Source organism: Procambarus clarkii, chromosome 60 (genome assembly GCF_040958095.1).
Source record: "Procambarus clarkii isolate CNS0578487 chromosome 60, FALCON_Pclarkii_2.0, whole genome shotgun sequence".
In the NCBI taxonomy this organism is placed as follows: Eukaryota; Metazoa; Arthropoda; class Malacostraca; order Decapoda; family Cambaridae; genus Procambarus; species Procambarus clarkii.
This window is the reverse complement of record NC_091209.1, coordinates 27489973-27503419: the sequence shown is the minus strand read 5'-3', so window position 1 is coordinate 27503419 and position 13447 is coordinate 27489973.

Here is a 13447-nt window from a genome sequence, read left to right as displayed (position 1 = left end):
TTGATTGACAATTGAGAGGCGGGACTTCGTGACCTGGTAACACATCTGGAGAGAAGGGACTTCGTGACAAATCGCCAACATGGATTCAGGGAGGGTAAATCTTGCCTTACAGGCTTGATAGAATTCTACGATCAGGTGACACGGATTAAGCAAGAAAGAGAGGGCTGGGCGGACTGCATTTTCTTGGATTGTCGGAAAGCCTTTGACACAGTACCGCATAAGAGGCTGGTACATAAGCTGGAGAGACAGGCAGGTGTAGCTGGTAGGGTGCTCCAGTGGATAAGGGAGTATCTAAGCAATAGGAAGCAGAGAGTTACGGTGAGGGGTGAGACCTCCGATTGGCGTGAAGTCACCAGTAGAGTCCCACAGGGCTCTGTACTCGGTCTTATCTTGTTTCTGATATATGTAAATGATCTCCCGGAGGGTATCGATTCATTTCTCTCAATGTTTGCGGACGATGCTAAAATTATGAGAAGGATTAAAACAGAAGAGGACTGTTTGAGGCTTCAAGAAGACCTAGACAAGCTGAAGGAATGGTCGAACAAATGGTTGTTAGAGTTTAACCCAACCAAATGTAATGTAATGAAGATAGGTGTTGGGAGCAGGAGGCCAGATACAAGGTATCATCTGGGAGAGGAAATTCTTCAGGAGTCAGAGAAGGAAAAAGACTTGGGGGTTGATATCACGCCAGACCTGTCTCCTGCAGCACATATCAAGCGGATAACATCAGCGGCATATGCCAGGCTGGCCAACATACGAACGGCATTCAGAAACTTGTGTAAAGAATCATTCAGAACTTTGTATACCACATATGTCAGGCCAATCCTGGAGTATGCAGCCCCAGCATGGAGTCCATATCTAGTCAAGGATAAGACTAAACTGGAAAAGGTTCAAAGGTTTGCCACCAGACTAGTACCCGAGCTGAGAGGTATGAGCTACGAAGAGAGACTACGGGAATTAAACCTCACTTCGCTGGAAGACAGAAGAGTTAGGGGGGACATGATCACCACATTCAAGATTCTGAAGGGGATTGATAGGGTAGATAAAGACAGTCTATTTAACACAAGGGGAACACGCACAAGGGGACACAGGTGGAAACTGAGTGCCCAAATGAGCCACAGAGATATTAGAAAGAACTTTTTTAGTGTCAGAGTGGTTGACAAATGGAATGCATTAGGGGGTGATGTGGTGGAGGCTGACTCCATACACAGTTTCAAGTGTAGATATGACAGAGCCCGATAGGCTCAGGAATCTGTACACCTGTTGATTGACGGTTGAGAGGCGGGACCAAAGAGCCAGAGCTCAACCCCCGCAAACACAACTAGGTGAGTACAACTAGGTGAGTACACACACACACACACACACACACACACACACACACACACACACACACACACACACACACACACACACACACACACACACACACACACACACACAGTTTGTACAAGATATAATGGACTATGTCACCCAAAAGTGTCAGGAGGCAGTAAGCAGATGCATCCCGGCCCAAAAGGAAAAATCCGAGAAGCAAAAGAAGAATCCATGGTATAATAGAGCATGTGTGGAAAGCAAATGACAAAGAGAATGACAAAGAGGTGTGTGATGAACTCAACAAGAGGTTCCAAGAGGTCTTCACAACAGAACAAGGTGAGGTCACTGTGCTAGGAGAAAGGGAAGTAAACCAGGCGGCCTTGGAAGAGTTTGAAATTACGAGAGAGGAGGTCAAGAGACACCTGCTGGACCTGGATGTTAGAAAGGCTGTTGGTCCAGACGGGATCTCGCCATGGGTACTGAAAGAGTGTGCAGAGGCACTTTGCTTGCCACTCTCCATAGTGTATAGTAGGTCACTGGAGACGGGAGACCTACCAGAAATATGGAAGACGGCGAATGTGGTCCCAATATACAAAAAGGGCGACAGGCAAGAGGCACTGAACTACAGGCCAGTGTCCTTAACTTGTATACCACGCAAGGTGATGGAGAAGATCGTGAGAAAAAACCTGGTAGCACATCTGGAGAGAAGGGACTTCGTGACAAATCGACAACATGGGTTCAGGGAGGGTAAATCTTGCCTGACAGGCTTAATAGAATTCTATGACCAGGTAACACAGATTAAGCAAGAAAGAGAGGGCTGGGCGGACTGCATTTTCTTGGATTGTCGGAAAGCCTTTGACACAGTACCGCATAAGAGGCTGGTACATAAGCTGGAGAGACAGGCAGGTGTAGCTGGTAAGGTGCTCCAGTGGATAAGGGAGTACCTAAGCAATAGGAAGCAGAGAGTTACGGTGAGGGGTGAGACCTCCGATTGGCGTAAAGTCACCAGTGGAGTCCCACAGGGCTCTGTACTCAGTCCTATCTTGTTTCAAATATATGTAAATGATCTCCCGGAGGGTATAGATTCATTTCTCTCAATGTTTGCGGACGATGCCAAAATTATGAGAAGGATTAAGACAGAAGAGGACTGTTTGAGGCTTCAAGAAGACCTAGACAAACTGCAGGAATGGTCGAACAAGTGGTTGTTAGAGTTTAACCCAACCAAATGTAATATAATGAAGATAGGTGCAGGGAGCAGGAAGCCAAATATGAGGTATTATCTGGGAGAGGAAATTCTTCAGGAGTCATAGAAAGAAAAAGACTTGGGAGTTGATATCACGCCAGACCTGTCTCCTGCAGCACATATCAAGAGGATAACATCAGCGGCATATGCCAGGCTGGCCAACATACGAACGGCATTCAGAAATTTGTGTAAAGAATCATTCAGAACTTTGTATACCACATATGTCAGGCCAATCCTGGAGTATGCAGCCCCAGCATGCAGTCCATATCTAGTCAAGGATAAGACTAAACTGGTAAAGGTTCAAAGATTTGCCACCAGACTAGTACCCGAGCTGAGAGGTATGAGCTACGAGGAGAGACTACGGGAATTAAACCTCACTTCGCTGGAAGACAGAAGAGTTAGGGGGGACATGATCACCACATTCAAGATTCTCAAGGGAATTGATAGGGTAGATAAAGACAGGCTATTTAACACAAGGGGCACACGCACAAGGGGACACAGGTGGAAACTGAGCGCCCAAATGAGCCACAGAGATATTAAAAAGAACTTTTTTAGTGTCAGAGTGGTTGACAAATGGAATGCATTAGGAAGTGATGTGGTGGAGGCTGACTCCATACACAGTTTCAAGTGTAGATATGATAGAGCCCAATAGACTCAGGAATCTGTACACTTGTTGATTGACGGTTGAGAGGCGAGACCAAAGAGCCAGAGCTCAACCCCCGCAAGCACAACTAGGTGAGTACAACTAGGTGAGTACACATGAGACTGCTGTTCAAACTCGAGAGGCAGGCGGGGGATGGGGAAAAGGTCCTAGCATGGATAAGGAACTACCTAACAGGAAGGAGCCAAAGAGTTACGGTAAGGGGCGAGAAGTCGGACTGGCGAACAGTAACAAGTGGAGTACCACAAGGATCGGTGCTGGGACCAATTTTAATTCTTGTATATGTTAACGAAATGTTTACAAGTGTAGAGTCCTACATGTCGTTGTTTGCGGATGACGAAAGTTGATGAGAAGAGTTGTGACAGATGAAGATTGCAGGATCCTCCAAGAGGACCTGAACAGGTTGCAGAGATGGTCAGAGAAATGGCTACTGGAATTCAAGACGAGCAAATGTAAAGTTATGGAAATGGGACTAGGAGATAGGAGACCAAAGGGACAGTACACAATGAAGGGGAACAGCCTACCTGTGACGACGCGCGAAAGAGACCTGGGTGTGGACGTAACACCTAATCTATCTTCCGGGGATATATATAAGCAGGATAACGACAGCAGCGTACTCTACACTGGCAAAAGTTAGAACATCATTCAGAAACCTAAGTAAGGAGGCATTTAGGGCGCTTTACACTGCCTACGTGAGGCCAGTCTTAGAGTATGCCGCCTCATCATGGAGTCCCCATCTGAAGACGCATATAATGAAACTTGAAAAGGTTCAGAGGTTTGCAACGAGACTCGTCCAGGACCAACGAGGGATGGGGTATGAGGAGCGCTTAAGGGAACTGTGCCTTACGACACTAGAAAGAAGAAGGGAGAGGGGGGACATGATAGGAACGTATAAAATACTCAGAGGGATTGACAGAGTGGACATAGACAAAATGTTCACACGGAATAGTAACAGAACGAAGGGACATGGATGGAAGCTTGAAACTCAGATGAGTCACAGAGATGTTAGGAAGTTTTCTTTTAGCGTGAGAGTAGTGGGGAAATGGAATGAACTTCAGGAACAGGTTGTGGAAGCTAATACTAATCATAATTTTAACACCAGGTATGATAGGGAAATGGGACAGGAGTCATTGCTGTAAACAACCGATGCTCGAAAAGCGGGATCCAAGAGTCAATGCTCGATCCTGCAGACACAACTAGGTGAGTATAACTAGGTGAGTACACACTCATCCAGGAAGCAGCCCGTGGCAGCTGTCTAACTCCTAGTTAACTATTTACTGCTAGGTAACAGGTGTATCAGGGTAAAGGAAACTCTGCTCATTTGTTTTTCCGCCGGCTGCCGGGATCGAACCCAGGTCCCTAGGTCCACGAGCCTAGAGCGCTCTCCACTTAGCCAGCCAGGCCCCCCCCCCCCATGCTGTATTGAAAATGTTGAACGTAGCTCCCTACGACTGTGTTCAACATTATAGCCAACATACTCCCACCGGCTGTATTGTGGCAGAGTGCTAATTAATATTGGCTGAACTGCGCATTTGGTCCCAATCGTTATGTCATTGTTATTCAGCGTTTCTCGCGTGATGTGAAGGCTAACGACAGCTGGTGTGGTCATTAGGGCTGTATACCTTAATCCCCCCCCCTCACCCCTCACTATACACAGTGTATACACAAAACGTCAAGCATCTTTTGATCTATATATGATGGTTATATACCTCACTATTATCCCTGGGAAATATAATTAATATACCCATGGACGGTCACCTGTGGGTATACTGATATACCCGCCCATCGGTGTAGTGTATACTGGTATACTACACCTGAGTATACATGCGGGACAAGTATGTTGTAGTATATACACTGGGAAATACACTCATGGGTGTAAGTACTGACAATGTGTGTATACTGTATGTGTATACTCAGGAAAATACATCTCGATGTGTATATTTTTCTCGTTAGCTCTCTTTGTGTATTTGCAGCTCTGAGTATGGCAGTATACACTATATGTATAGCGAAGCTTTACCTTATACTATGGTACTGACGGTATAGCTTCTCCTGATACCATGGTACTGACAGTATAGCTTCTCCTGATACCATGGTACTGACAGTATAGCTTCTCCTGATACCATGGTACTGACGGTATAGCTTCTCCTGATACCATGGTACTGACTGTATAGCTTCTCCTGATACCATGGTACTGACAGTATAGCTTCTCCTGATACCATAGTACTGATGGTATAGCTTCACCTAATACCATGGTACTGACGGGACAGCTTCACCTGATACCATGGTACTGACGGGACAGCTTCACCTGATACCATGGTACGGACAGTTCAGCTTCACCTGATATCATGGTACTGACAGTACAGCTTCACCTGATATCATGGTACTGACAGTACAGCTTCACCTAATACCATGATGCTGACTGTATAGCTTCACCTGATACCATAGTACTGATGGTATAGCTTCACCTGATACCATGGTACTGACAGTTCAGCTTCACCTGATACCATGGTACTGACGGTACAGCTTCACCTAATACCATGATGCTGACTGTATAGCTTCACCTGATACCATAGTACTGATGGTATAGCTTCACCTAATACCATGGTACTGACGGGACAGCTTCACCTGATACCATGGTACTCCCTGCACCCGCCTGTGTCCTCCATGTATCATAGAGGATTAATTACAGACACAGTAATGGTCGCCAGGTTATTATAGATAACACCTGAGAGTGTCTACAGTAATCTTCCAACACAATGGAGGAGAAAATTGTGTATAATAATTCTCCAGGTAACTAATTATTGCTTACCTGAAATGTTAAACGAAGATTAACTTCTTATCAGTGATCATGTATATTAATATTGTGTGGGACCCCACCTCCCATGGTCCCAGGTGGACTGGTGTGTGTGGGAGACCCCACCTTCCATGGTCCCAGGTGGACTGGTGTGTGTGGGACCCCACCTCCCATGGTCCCAGGAGGACTGGTGTGTGTGGGACCCCACCTCCCATCGTCCCAGGAGGACTGATGTGTGTGGGACTCCACCTTCCATGATCCCAGGAGGACTGGTGTGTGTGGGACCCCACCTCCCATGGTCCCAGGAAGACTGGTGTATGGGCCCCAACCTCCCATGGTCCCAGGTGGACTGGTGTGTGGGGGGACCCCTTTTCTCATGGTCCCAGGTGGACTGGTGTGTGTGTGTGGGACCCCAACTCCCATGGTCCCAGGTGGACTGGTGTGTGTGGGGGGGGGAACCCCACCTCCCATGGTCCCACGAGGACTGGTGTGTGTAGGACCCCACCTCCCATGGTCCCAAGAGGACTGGTGTGTGTGTGTGGGGGACCCCACCTCTCATGGTCCCAGGTGGACTGGTGTGTGTGGGACCCCACCTCCCATGGTCCCAGGTGAACTGGTGTGTGTGGGACCCCACCTCCCATGGTCCCAGGTGGACTGGTGTGTGTGTGTGTGGGACCCCACCTCCCATGTTTCCAGGTGGACTGGTGTGTGTGGGACCCCACCTCCAATGGTCCCAGGTGGACTGATGTGTGTGGGACCCCACCTCCCATGGTCCCAGGTGGACTGGTACGTGTGTGTGGGACCCCACCTCCCATGGTCCATGGTGGACTGGTGTGTGTGTGTGTGTGGGACCCCACCTCCCTTGGTCCTAGGTGGACTGGTGTGTGTGTGGGACCCCACCTCCCATGGTCCCAGGTGGACTGGTGTGTGTGTGTGGGACCCCACCTCCCTTGGTCCCAGGTGGACTGGTGTGTGTGTGGGACCCCACCTCCCATGGTCCCAGGTGGACTTCTGTGTGTGGGACCCCACCTCCCATGGTCCCAGGTGGACTGGTGTGTGTGGGACCCCACCTCCCATGGTCCCAGGTGGACTGGTGTGTGTGTGAGACTCCATCTCCCATGGTCCCAGGAGGACTGGTGTGTGGGGGGGACCCCACCTCGAATGGTCCCAGGTGGACTGGTGTGTGTGTGTGGGACCCCACCTCCCATGGTCCCAGGAGGACTGGTGTGTGTGGGGGACGCCACGTCCCATGGTCCCAGATGGACTGGTTTGTGTGGGACCCCACCTCCCATGGTCCCAGGATGACTGGAGTGTGGGACCCCACCTCCCATGGTCCCAGGAGGACTGGTGTGTGTGTGGGGGACCCCACCTCCCATGGCCCAAGGAGGACTGGTGTGTGTGTGTGGGACCTCACCTCCCATGGTCCCAGGTGGAATGGTGTGTGTGTGGGACCCCACCTCCCATGGTCCCAGGAGGAGTGGTGTGTGTGTGGGGGACCCCACCTCCCATGGTCTAAGGTGGACTGGTGTGTGTGTGTGTGTGTGGGACCCCACCTTCCATGGTCCCAGGTAGACTGGTGTGTGTGTTTGGGAACCCACCTCCCATAGTCCCAGGAGGACTGGTGTGTGTGTGGGGAACCCCACCTCCCAAGGTCCCAGGAGGACTGGTGTGTGGGACGCCACCTCCCATGGTCCCAGGTGGACTGGTGAGTGTGGGACCCCACCTCCCATGGTCTCAGGTGGACTGGTGTGTGAGACCCCACCTCCCAGGGTCCCATGTGGACTGGTTGTGTGTGGGGACCCCACCTCCAATGGTCCCAGGTGGACTGATGTGTGTGGGACCCCACCTCCCATGGTCCCAGGTGGACTGGTACGTGTGTGTGGGACCCCACCTCCCATGGTCCATGGTGGACTGGTGTGTGTGTGTGTGGGACCCCACCTCCCTTGGTCCTAGGTGGACTGGTGTGTGTGTGTGGGACCCCACCTCCCATGGTCCCAGGTGGACTGGTGTGTGTGTGTGGGACCCCACCTCCCTTGGTCCCAGGTGGACTGGTGTGTGTGTGTGGGACCCCACCTCCCATGGTCCCAGGTGGACTAGTGTGTGTGTGTGGGACCCCACCTCCCATGGTCCCAGGTGGACTGGTGTGTGTGGGACCCCACCTCCCATGGTCCCAGGTGGACTGGTGTGTGTGTGAGACTCCATCTCCCATGGTCCCAGGAGGACTGGTGTGTGGGGGGGACCCCACCTCGAATGGTCCCAGGTGGACTGGTGTGTGTGTGTGGGACCCCACCTCCGAATGGTCCCAGGTGGACTGGTGTGTGTGTGTGGGGACGCCACGCTCCCATGGTCCCAGATGGACTGGTGTGTGTGGGGGACGCCACCGTCCCATGGTCCCAGATGACTGGTTTGTGTGGGACCCCACCTCCCATGGTCCCAGGATGACTGGTAGTGTGGGGACCCCACCTCCCATGGTCCCAGGAGGACTGGTGTGTGTGTGGGGGACCCACCTCCCATGGCCCAAGGAGGACTGGTGTGTGTGTGTGGGACCTCACCTCCCATGGTCCCAGGTGGAATGGTGTGTGTGTGGGGACCCCACCTCCCATGGTCCCAGGAGGAGTGGTGTGGTGTGTGGGGGACCCCACCTCCATGGTCTAAGGTGGACTGGTGTGTGTGTGTGTGTGTGGACCCCACCTCCATGGTCCCAGGTAGACTGGTGTGTGTGTTTGGGAACCCACCTCCCATAGTCCCAGGAGGACTGGTGTGTGTGTGGGGAACCCCACCTCCCAAGGTCCCAGGAGGACTGGTGTGTGGGACGCCACCTCCCATGGTCCCAGGTGGACTGGTGAGTGTGGGACCCCACCTCCCATGGTCTCAGGTGGACTGGTGTGTGAGACCCCACCTCCCATGGTCCTAGGTGGATTGGTATGTGGTGTGTTGGGGGACCCACCTCCCAGGGTCCCATGTGGACGGTTTGTGGGGGGGGGGCCCACCTCCCATGGTCCCATGTTGACTGGTTTGTGGGGGGGGGCACCTCCCATGGTCCCAGGTGGACCGGTGTGTGTGTGGAACCCCACCTCCCATGGTCCCAAGTGGACTGGTGTGTGTGGAGGACCCAACCTCCCATGGTCCAAGGTGGACTGGTGTGTGGGGTCCCCTCCTCCCATGGTCCCAGGTGAACTGGTGTGTGTGTGGGGGACCCCCCTTCCATGGTCCCAGGTGGACTGGGCTGTGTGTGTGTGTGGGACCCCACCTCCCATGGTTCCAGGTGAACTGGTTTGTGTTGTGTGTGTGTGGGACCCCACCTCCCATGGTCCAAGGTGGACTGGTGTGTGTGTGGGGGGGGACCCACCTCCCATGGTCCCAGGTGGACTGGTGTGTGTGGAGACCCCACCTCCATGGTCCCAGGTGGACTTGTGTGTGTGTGTGGGACCCCACCTCCCATAGTCCCAGGTGACTGGTGTGTGTGGGGGACCCCAACTCCCTTGGTCCCAGGAGGACTGGTGTGTGTGGAGGACCCCACCTCCCATGGTCCCAGGTGGACTGGTGTGTGTGTGTGTGGGACCCCACCTCCCATGGTCCCAGGTGGACTGGTGTGTGTGTGTGGCCGACCCCACCTCCCATGGTCCCAGGTGGACTGGTGTGCGTGGGACCCCACCTCCCATAGTCCAGGAGGACTGGTGGGTGTGTGGGGGGACCCCACCTCCCATGGTCCCAGGAGGACTGGTGTGTGTGGGACCCCACCTCTTATGGTCCCAGGTGGACTGGTGTGTGTGGGGGATCCCACCTCCCATGGTCTCAGGAGGACTGGTGTGTGTGGGACCCCACCTCCCATGGTCCCAGGTGGACTGGTGTGTGTATGTGGCGGGACCCAACCTCCCATGGTCCCAGGAGGACTGGTGTGTTTGGGGGACCCCACCTCCCATGGTCCCAGGAGGACTGGTGTGTGTGGGACCCCCAACGTCCCATGGTCCCAGTGGACTGGTGTGTGTTGGGGACCCCCCGTCCCATGGTCCCAGGAGGACTGGTGTGTGTGTGGGGACCCCAACCTCCCATGGTCCCTGGGGCCTGGTTGTGTGTGTGTGTGGGACCCCACCTCCCATGGTCCCGAGGACTGTGTGTGTGTGGGGGCACCCACCTCCCATGGTCCCAGGGTGACTGGGTGTGTGTGGGGGGGACCCCACGTCCCATATGGTCCAAGGAGGACTGGTGTGTGTGTGTGGACCCCACCTCCCATGGTCCCTAGGAGGACTGGTGTGTGTGTGGGACCCCACCTCCAATGGTCCCAGGTGGACTGGTGTGTGTTGGGGGACCACACCTCCCATGGTCCCAGGTGGACTGGTGTGTGGGGGACCCCACCTCCATGGTCCCAGGTGACTGGTGTGTGTGGGACCCCACCTCCACCTGGTCCCAGGGTGGACTGGTGTGTGTGTGAGACTCCACCTCCCATGGTCCCAGGAGGACTGGTGTGTGGGGGGGACCCCACCTCGAATGGTCCCAGGTGGACTGGTGTGTGTGTGTGGGGACCCCACCTCCCATGTCCCAGGGAGGACTGGTGTGCGTGGGGGACGCCACGTCCCATGGTCCCAGATGGACTGGTTTGTGTGGGACCCCACCTCCCATGGTCCCAGGAGGACTGGAGTGTGGGACCCCACCTCCCATGGTCCCAGGAGGACTGGTGTGTGTGTGTGGGGACATCACCTCCCATGGTCCCAGGAGGACTAGTGTGTGTGTGAGGGACCCCACCTCCCATGGTCCAGGTGGACTGGTGTGTGTGGGACCCACCTCCCATGGTCCCAAGAGGACTGGTGTGTGTCGGACCCCAACTCCTATGGTCCAACGTGGACTGGTGTGTGTGGGACCCCACCTCCATGGTCCCAGGTGGACTGGTGTGTGTGTGGGGACCCCACCTCCCATGGTCCCAGAAGGACTGGTGTGTGGGACCCCACCTCCCATGGTCCCAAGGGACTGGTGTGTGGACGCCACCTCCCACGGTCCCAGGAGGACTGGTGTGTGGGGGACACCACCTCCCATGGTCCCAGGTGGACTGGTGTGTGTGGGACCCCACCTCCCATGGACCCAGGTGGACTGGTGTGTGTGGGACCCCAACTCCCATGGTCCCAGGTGGACTGGTGGTGTGGGGGGACCCCACCTCCCATGGTCCCAGTAGGACTGGTGTGTGTGGGCCCCACTCCCATGGACCCAAGTGGACTGGTGTGTGTGTTTGGGGGACCCCACCTCCCATGGTCCCAGGTGGACTGGTGCGTGTGTGGGGGGGACCCCACCTCCCATGGTCCCAGGTGGACTGGTGCGTGTGTGGGGGGACCCCACCTCCCATGGTCCCAGGAGGAGCTGGTGTGTGTGGGGGGACCCCACCACCCATGGTCCCAGGAGGACTGGTGTGTGTGGGGGGACCCCACCACCCATGGTCCCAGGAGGACTGGTGTGTGTGCGACCCCACCTCCCATGGTCCCAGTTGGACTGGTGTGTGTGTGGACCACACCTCCCATGGTCCCAGGTGGACTGGTGTGTGTGGGACCCCACCTCCCATGGTTCCAGGTGGACTGGTGTGTGTGTGGTACCCCGCCTCCCATGCTCCCAGGAGGACTGGTGTGTGTGGGCCCCCACCTCCCATGGTCTCAGGAGGACTGGTGTGTGGGACCCCACCTCCCATGCTCCCAAGAGGACTAGTGTGTGTGGGACCTCACCTCCCATGGTCCCAGGTGGACTAGTGTGTGTGTGTGTGGGATCCCACCTCCCATGGTCCCAGGTGACTGGTATGTGTGGGACCCCACCTCCCATGGTCCCAGGAGGACTGGTGTGTGTGTGGGATCCCACCTCTCATGGTCCCAGGTGGACAGGTGTGTGTGTGTGTGTGGGGACCCCACCTCCCATGCATGGTCTCAGGAGGACTGGTGTGTGTGTGTGGGGGACCCCACCTCCCATGGCCCCATGGAGGCTGGTGTGTGTGGGGCCCCACCTCCCATGGTCCCGGTGGACTGGTGTGTGTGTGTGGGACCCCACCTCCCATGGTCCCAGGAGGACTGGTGTGTGTGGGACCCCACCTCCCATGGTCCCAGAGGATTGGAGTGTGGGACACACCTCCCATGGTCCCAGGAGGACTGGTGTGTGTGGGACCCCACCTCCCATGGTTCCAGGTGGACTGGTGTGTGTGGGGGGGGGACCCACCTCCCATGGTCCCAGGTGGACTGGTGTGTGTGTGGGTCCCCACCTTCTATGGTCCCAGGTGGATTAGTGTGTGTGTGTGTGGGATCCCACCTCCTATGGTCCCAGGTGGATGGGTGTGTTGGGACCCCACTGTAACACTGTAAAAGTATTTGGTTTAGTTTATTTAAAATATATATAGAATATGAGTCAGAGACAGGAATTGGAGAAGGCGCCAAGTTGTCGGCCGGAGTTTCACACCTCTAAAGAGATAATGACCCCAAGTAACCTGAGGTCAGATCATGTGAATTTCACCTTACTTCTACTAATCTCATAATTGGAGCCTGGTAGCCTTCAAACATGCCGACGTTTAAGGAGTGGCTTGGTAGAGAGCCGGAGGCTATCTACTTGTGGGCGGAGTTAGCTACTAGGTTCCCCAATTTAAACTCAGGGAGCTATCGATTCGAGAGCATTAAGAGACGAACAGCAGACGAGCCAGCAGAGCAGAGAAGACAGCCCTATCAGGGAGGCTGTCGGCCGGCAGGGCGGGAGTCTCTGTCAACTACAGACCCCCCCCCCCATCTCTATCCAGCTATAGGCACACACTTGGTGAGTTGAGCATTAAGGTGACTTGGTCGTGTTTTACAAGTGTTGCGTAATGATCAGGGGTAGTCAGTTGTAGTGTTCTCAGATTCTTGGAGGATGACTCACTTTACATATATAGATCTTGAACATTGCTTACATTATGATACTTAGTATGTGAATATAATTGAATTTATTATTTAAATTGCCTTTAACTGTGTCCCCTATGTTTGGAGTTAATAACCTTGATAACATCTTTTGAGAATTTTGGAATACAGACAAGTTCCATTCCTTGTCTTGTATGTAATGATCATGAATGGATGGTGGCAGCATTTCGTTTTCTACTATCTACTCTTCTACTTCTACTATCTATTCTTCTACGTCTACCTATCTATTCCTCTCCCTCCACCCCTCTCTAAATTCTCACTTTCAACTAATGACCCTCCTCGCTCCTCCCACCTCCCTACCTCTCACCCCAAACCCTCACTAATTACTTCACTATTCATTTCTTTCCTTTCGTTTCCTCTTATACGTTTGTGGCAGTGACATGTATTCTGGAGCTTTCTCTAGAGTTTCGGGTAGCTGATCGAGTTACGGCGACTTGTAGTCTTAGCACCTAGGTAGTCAAATACCTAGGTTACAAGGTGTTGAACGAGAGAGGCTGCCTTAGGAACTCTGGAGGGTGCTCTAG